Raw genomic sequence first — 8,453 nt, 5'->3', positions numbered from 1 at the left:
AGGTTGAGATTTAATCAACTGTGGTTAGTTAGAGTATTTCATAAATTTTTATCAATTTGTTAGTTTGTTCTAGTTAGAGTAGTTCATAAATTTTTATCAATTTGTTAGTTTGTTAATGTCTACTGGTAGTTAGTTTTACTTCAATTTGTTTTCTTGAAATCTGGTTAGTTAGAGTATTTCAATCTATTAGTCTTTTATAATTATATTTTTCTTAGATAGATTGGTATTTAATGTTCTCACAATCAGTTAGTTAGATTAGGGCTATTTGAATTCTTTATGATAGTGGTGGTTAAACGGAGTTCACATCTTTTCTAGTAAACTAATTGATTGATTTACTATTCCTTTGCTAAGTAGTTCAGATTAGAAATTGTCTATGACTTTATGTTAGTCGACTGGTTCAACATGTTATAGCTGGTTTGTTAAATTAGCATCTTCTAGTTAGATTTGGCTTAACATATATACTATTTTTCTTTTCTCTTCTTTCAATTAGTTAGAGTTGTTTTAATTTGTTTTAATTTTTTTAGTTAGTGTTTCATCTTGTTTCATGATTAGTTAGTTTGTTACTTAATTTGTTTTGTTTTTGTGCAGATTTTTCAACGGAACCAACTCGTGCTCGGCCACCTGTGGTAAGTAAATGACAAAAACAATGCAAATCGGGTAAATACCCGTGGTGAGTAAGTGATGCAAACGTATCACATGTTATTTAATTTATTGAATGCAGCACTTTATTGTTCACACACTCACTTAGTTGTTGATATCTAGGACTGCTTTGTTGGAGTTCGGAGATCATGCTAAGCATGATTTTAATGTAGAAATATGGAAGTGTTCTTATTTTTGAAGTACGGAGTCCATGCTAAGCATGGTAGTAGTTATTAAGATATTGAAGTGTGTTTGCTGCAGGTACATGTTTGCCATTTATTTGATATGAATATGATGTATTGCAATGTTTGATGTAATTGTATCCATGCTTGCATGTAGTTACTTTCAATTTGATTTTGACTTCCATGTGAAATTTTATAATAAAAGCATGCTTCAAATGATTGTATCATGTCATTATTAGTTTGCACATGAAAATATTAAGTTATCAATGCATGCATCAAAATTCTTGTTATTGTTTGACATAGTATATTGCATGATAAATTTGATATTTTCTTCATCGTAGCATTCTGATTGTTTTTTTCTTAATTCGTTAGGATACTATTCGTAACATCATACGACAGAATGACTGCAAACCGTGAATGGATGTACCGTAGGATAGTGGACAATGAGTTATCGCATGAATATATGGATGGTGTCGATAGTTTTATTGAATTTGCAACGGCGAGTGTCAGTACGGTAGATCCCACAGGTCGGATTAGGTGTCCCTGCAAGATTTGTAAGAATAATCGATTTGTAGAACCTCATGGCGTTAGACATCACCTATACAGGAAGGGTTTTGTGAGTGATTATCAGAACTGGACGTTTCATGGAGAAGAATTTAGAAACGATTTTGATGCACGGGTGAATGTGGTGCACGATAATCCATATACGAATTTGATATTTGATGCTGCAGGAACAGAACTGGGTTCTGCTATGAGTTCTAGTGATGTAAGAACTGCCGTAGATGAAGAATCACCAAACGATGCAGCTAGTAGATTTTATGATTTACTTAAAGATGCTGATGAGCCACTTTGGAACGGTTGTGAGAGTCACACTATCTTGTCTGCAGTTCTTCAACTAATGAATTTGAAGTTCGAGTATAATTTGAGTCAATCATGTTTTGACCGTTTGTGCATGATTGTGAAGAGTATGTTGCCTAAAGATGAGAAATTGCCACAAAATTTCTAGCGTGCGAAAGTTATGGTCAACGCTCTAGGTATGGGTTACAAAAAGATTGATGCTTGTCCAAATCACTGCATGTTGTATTTCAAGGAGCAGGAAAACGACATATCATGCCCGTCATGTGGGCATCCTCGGTTCAAGCCAAAGACAAGAGGCAATGGTAGCACGAGATCAAAGGAAGTTTCATACAAGTCGCTCCGCTACTTTCCTATCACTCCTAGATTGCAGCGATTGTATATGTCTTCAAAGACAGCTAAACACATGAGATGGCATGCAAATAAAGTTCGACACGATGAAAACAAGATCACGCATCCTGTTGACGCTGAAGCTTGGAAGCACTTTGATCGTACTCATCAGAACTTCGCAATGGAAGTGCGAAATGTTAGACTCGGTCTATGTACAGATGGATTTAATCCATTTTGGGGTAGATCAACTCCATACTCATGTTGGCCAGTATTTGTAACTCCATACAACCTTCCACCAAGCTTGTGTATGAAACGTCCAAATCTTTTCTTGTCTCTGTTGATCCCTGGTCCGACCTCACCTGGCCAAAATCTTGATGTATATCTAAGGCCATTGATTGATGAATTAAAAGTACTGTGGGATGACGGTGTTACCACGTATGATGCCCACAAAAAACAAAATTTCAACATGAAGGCCGTTGTTCTATGGACAATCAATGACTTCCCTGCATATGGTATGTTATCTGGTTGGAGCACACATGGGAGGTTGGCTTGTCCGTACTGCATGGAGGATTCCAAAGCTTTTAGATTGAGGCATGGAAGGAAGCCTTGCTGGTTTGATTGCCATCGTCGATTTCTACCCAGCGATCATCCGTTCCGACGTCAAAAGAATGCATTTACAGCAGGCACAACTGAAATGGAAGGTCCATCCTCAAGATTGTCTGGCATAGAGATTTTAAGAAGATTGCGATACTTTCCAGATGTATTAACAGATGCCCGCAGTCCTACACCCTTCCATGGATTTGGGAAGGAACACAATTGGACGAAAAAATCTATTTTTTGGGAACTACCGTATTGGCCGACCCTATTGATACGACATAATTTGGATGTGATGCATGTAGAGAAAAATGTGTTTGATAATGTGTTCAATACAGTAATGAATATTAAAGGAAAAACGAAGGATAATCCGAAGGCCCGTATGGATTTAAAATTAATATGTAAAAGACCAGAATTGGAACTCAAAGAGTATAATGGCAAAGTACTGAAACCAAAGGCGAAGTACGTGCTCGGACCTGATCAAATAAAACATGTATGTCAATGGTTGAGACAACTGAGATTTCCAGATGGATATGTCTCTAACATTGCTCGGGCTGTGAAGATTGACGATGGACAGTTATATGGGTTGAAGAGCCATGATTGTCATATCTTTATGCAACGATTGATACCCCTAGCATTCCATGATATGTTAGACAAACCTATATGGGGGGTATTGTCTGAGTTGAGCAGATTTTTTAGAACATTGTGCGCATCGAAGGTCATTGTATCAGATGTAAAGAATCTCGAGGACTCTGTCATCACCACTGTTTGTCTGTTAGAAAAGATATTTACGCCAGCATTTTTCGATGTTATGGAACATTTGATCATACATTTGCCATATGAACTAAGGGTTGGTGGCCCTGTGCAATATCGATGGATGTACCCATTTGAAAGGTATATGTTTTTTTATATTTGTCTCTTTAATGACAGATATTTAAAATTTGAAATGTATATTCTTGTCAGATGCATGTTCGACCTAAAAAAAAGGTTCGTAATAAAGCAAGAGTAGAAGGCTCTATTTGTGAGGCGTACACTTTAGAAGAGATTTCAAATTTCTCATCTATGTACTTCGAACCTCATATTTCAACACGTTACACATGCCCGCCCCGTAACGATGATGGAGAACAAGTAACTGTAGCTGACAAGCTGTCGATATTTCAACGACTTGGGCATGCATTTGGTAGTTGCCGATCAAGGCTATTGACAGATCGAGAGCAAGATGCAGCACACATCTATATTCTTTTTAATTGTTCAGCGATCGACCCATACATCGAGTAAGTATATGTATATGCAACTCAATTATAAATCCTTTTATGTTTAATATGTGGATACATGGCTCGGTAATATAAGTATTTGTGGTTTGCAGACGATTTGATCTGGAGTTGCAAAGCAAAGTTTCACATCTCACTAATGCAGAAGTACAAAAAGAACGTGAAACTAAGTTTGTGGAGTGGTTGAAACAGTTGGTAAAGAAGCTAACATAAATTTTGTACTTATAAACAACACTAAGTTACTTAATTGATCGTGATCACAATAATTGTTTATGTCTGTGCGTAGGTTCGCCATGGTGATGTTAAAGATCAAGGAATATGTGATTTAGAAAATGGTCCGACCAAAGTTGTGCAATGCTATAACGGGTATATCATAAATGGTTATCGATTCCATACAAAAGACTACGGTATAAACAAATCAACGATAAATAGTGGCGTGTGTGTCAAGGGTAGCAGCTACGGTGAAAATGAACATGATTACTACGGTGTTATAGAGGAAATAATGGAGTTGACTTACTTAGGCATGAATAACAGGGTTACGGTATTCAAGTGTCATTGGTTTGATCCAACTGCAACAAGACTCGACAAAGCTTCAGGCATTGTGGAGGTGAATCATAAATCCAGGTTTGGAACATATGAACCATTCATATTAGCCTCGCAAGCTCAACAAGTTTATTATACTTCATATCCGAGTATAAAAAAGTCAGATAGAAATGAATGGTGGGCTGTTTGCAAGGTGAAATCCAAACTATACCCCGAGTATGATCAGTTACAGGAAGATGAGTTAGCTGAAGACAGTGATTACTATCAATCAGATGATGTCTGTGACTTCGCTTATGGTCACGATGTTGCGCATGATATGCATGTCATATCTCCATTGGCTGATGAAACATTCATAGAGGAATGTGATCCAAATGATGTACCAAGTGGATGGGCAAACAATGAAGAAGAAGAAGAAGAAGAAAGTCAAACTAGTGACGAGGAAGAATTCTCAAGCTAGTGAGCAAAATCTTATACTACAAACCTCTATTTAAATGCATTGTAATACTTGATGTGAGTTGTATTGCAATACTTGGTGTGAATGATTAAAAATTTTATTTCAATGTATTGTAATACTTGATACGAATGATTCGAATGCATTGTAATACTTGATGTGAATGATTTCAATTATCTGAATGTATTATAATTTATGCAATTAACGAATGATTTGAATTAGTGAAATACTTGATGTCAATGATTTGAATTATTTGAATGCATTGCAATGCTTGATGTGAATGACTTGAATGCATTGTAATACTTGATGTGAATTATTTGAATGTATTGTATGACATATGTTATTTGTTAGAATATGGTTCGTGGAGGTTATAGTGGTCGCTCATCCAGTAGTAGCCAGGCTCAACCTTCATCTTCATGGGCTCCTGTGATAGGTATATCATATAACTAATTAGATGCTTGATTAGTTCAAATGCACATTCTGAGAACTTGGTGTGTATTTTTTTACAGATGATGTTGCACCTGTACACGACCCACCTACACCAGTTGATCGCACAAGTCAACAGCCAACACAGGAAACAGGGTCTTCTCAGGCTGGCACAAGAAGACTCATTCGAATAGTGTATATCGATAATCGACCGTAAGTATTTTGTTTTCAATTATTGCATATCTTTTAAATATTTTATATTGATATTTACTGTGTAACAATTCATGTGCAGCACGAGGTTTGAGCCACAAGAAGTAGTACGGGAGATTAGGAATTCACTTCTTCAACATCTACCAGGACCAGTTGCTCAATGGAAAGAGTACCCAAAGGAGGTGTTAGACAGATTGTGGTCCTCATTCATGGTATACAGTTGTTCCTCATAGTTAATGTGTTTCATATTTAATTTATTTAAGCAATGTCTACTAACTTTCTGAAAATATTTGTAGGCTTTGAATCGCTTTGCAACTACGGTGGAAGAAAATGATGCAAGGAAGGTGTGGCAGAAGGTGGCTGCCAATCGATTTGCAGACATGCTGCACACTATGAAGACTGCAGCAAAAAAAGCATCTGGCGTAGTAGATGATCCATTACTGTGGAAGAGCCATGGTCCTATTACTATCAGGAGAGATTACTGGGATGAAATGTGCGATATGTGGGCGGGAGATGCATTTAAAAATCGCTCTGCGAAGGCTTCACAAAATCGATCAAAGATGCCCGAAGCCCATCTACACACAGGTGGATCTAAGACATTTGGGAGCCACCTAAAGAAAATGGTAACTCATCAATATATAATATTAATTTTATAAGTATTGTTGCAAATTTGTGTACTAAATCTTTTGTCATTTAACTTCGCAGGAAGCAGAAAAAGGAGGCAGTGTACCATATAAGGATGTGTTTGTAGAAACACATAAACGGAAGACCACGGGAGTCTTCGTATCAGAGAAGGCGAGAACGACAACGGTATGTATTAATTCTATTAATAATCATTGCAATATATATGCAAGTCATCATAATGTTATCATTAATTATTAATGAATACTTTAAACATTATTTTGTAGGAGGCATATGAGCAACAGATGGTAGAGCGATATGGCGAAGACGCTACTCAGCATCCATCATTTGATCCTACAGCATGGGTGACTGCAGTAGGTGAACCCAAAAAAGGTCGCGTGTTCGGGTTTGGGAGTAATATGAACACTTCACCAGTTATTGGTTCTTCCAGTTACGGCTCACCGACTTCTTGCGCCGACATAAGCTCCAAGCAGCCGACTATTCTTTCCGGTGATGATGTACGCGAGATCATTAATGAATCACTGAATAACTACTTCCAATACACCGTCGCCCCCTTTCTCCGAAATGAGATCAAGGCCGTTGTTCAGGATAGGGGATCTTCGATTCCAGGTCCCTCTCAGGTATAATCACATATATAGTTTTTTTGACTGTCTTAAAGCACATCTGAGCATGGTAGAATCACATATAGAGTTTTTCTAGATGCCTTAGAACACTATGAACATGCTATAATCACATATTCAATTTTTTTACTGCCTTAGCACACATATGAGCATGATAGAATCACATATAAAGTTGCTTTGCCTGCCTTAGAGCACATATGAGCATGCTATATTCACATATTCAATTTTTTTACTGCCTTAGCACACATACGAGCATGATCGAATCACATATATAGTTTTTTGCCTGCCTTAAAGCACATCTGAGCATGGTAGAATCACATATAGAGTTTTTTTATATGCCTTAGAACACATATGAACATGCTATAATCACATATTCAATTTTTTGACTGCCTTAGCACACATATGAGTATGATAGAATCACATATATATATATATATTTAACTTTTTGTCTGTCTTAGAGCACATATGAGCATGATAGAATCACATATAAAGTTTTTTTGATTGCATTAGAACACATAAGCATGCTATAATCACATATTCAGTTTTTTTACTGCCTAAGAACACATATGAGCATATTATAATCACATATTCTGTTTTTTGACTGCCTTAGCACACATATGAGCATGCTATAATAACATATAGAGTTTTTTAACTGCCTTAGAACACATATGAACATGTTATATATCATTTATGATAGAATCACATATAAAATTTTTGGCTTTGCCTGCCTTAGAGCACATATGAGCATGCTATATTCACATATTCAATTTTTTTACTGCCTTAGCACACATACGAGCATGATCGAATCACATATATAGTTTTTTGCCTGCCTTAAAGCACATCTGAGCATGGTAGAATCACATATAGAGTTTTTTTATATGCCTTAGAACACATATGAACATGCTATAATCACATATTCAATTTTTTGACTGCCTTAGCACACATATGAGCATGATAGAATCACATATAGAGTTTTTTTATTGCCTTAGATCACACATGAGCACATGATAGAATCACATATAGTGTGTAATTTATTTCATTATATTTTGTTTATCAATACTGACTGTTCTTTTCTTGTGTAGGCTGCTAGCGATAATCAGGGTAGTGGAGCTGAAGGGACAGATAAAGACAATGAACAAGAAGACGCACAAAATCTTGGCGATGATTAGAGGACTGTGTTGAAGAAGTTCTATTTTTTTTATTTTTCCTAATTGTAATTGTTGAATTGTAAATAATTAAACTTCTTAGTTTTAAGGTGGAACGATTAATTATTATAGATACTTGTTATATGAATTTTTTTTTGTGGTTTGTTTTTTATTTACAGGAAATATAAATTGTACAGGAAATATAAATTGTACAGTTCTCGGTAATTAATTTTTAAATAAATTTTTTTTGATTTTTTTTCGTTTTTGCGACGGATTAGCGACGGATGATTCCGTCGCTATTCATATTAATCTAGCGATGGCTTAGCGACGGAATTAAATCCGTCGCCACGCCGTGGTCGCCGTTTAGTACCGGCGGATTGGCGACGGAATATAGCGCTCGTTATTCCGTCGCAATTAGCGACGGACTTGGCGACGGAATTATTCCGTCGCCAGTTAGCGTTGAAATATTCGCGACGTAAGCATACTGTCGCCGCGTTGTCGCTAATCCGTCGCTAACATGGTTAGCGACGGAATGTGGTCGTCGC

The 8,453-nt window shown here is 36.6% G+C and overlaps 1 long non-coding RNA gene across 1 annotated transcript; it reads left to right on the top strand.

Annotated features, from left to right (window-relative positions):
• The first annotated feature begins 587 nt into the window (after positions 1 to 587).
• LOC149840307 (uncharacterized) lies at positions 588 to 8,036 on the top strand. Its single transcript, XR_016431545.1, has 2 exons — positions 588 to 626; positions 7,846 to 8,036. It is a non-coding gene; the product is annotated as an uncharacterized LOC149840307 (long non-coding RNA).
• Positions 8,037 to 8,453: the final 417 nt, after the last annotated feature.

The sequence above is a fragment of the Nuphar pumila genome, chromosome 4, assembly GCF_984573655.1.
Source record: "Nuphar pumila chromosome 4, dmNupPumi1.hap1.1, whole genome shotgun sequence".
NCBI lineage: Eukaryota > Viridiplantae > Streptophyta > Magnoliopsida > Nymphaeales > Nymphaeaceae > Nuphar > Nuphar pumila.
Note: the sequence above shows the minus strand (reverse complement) of the source record. Positions and strands in the feature narration are given on the sequence as shown.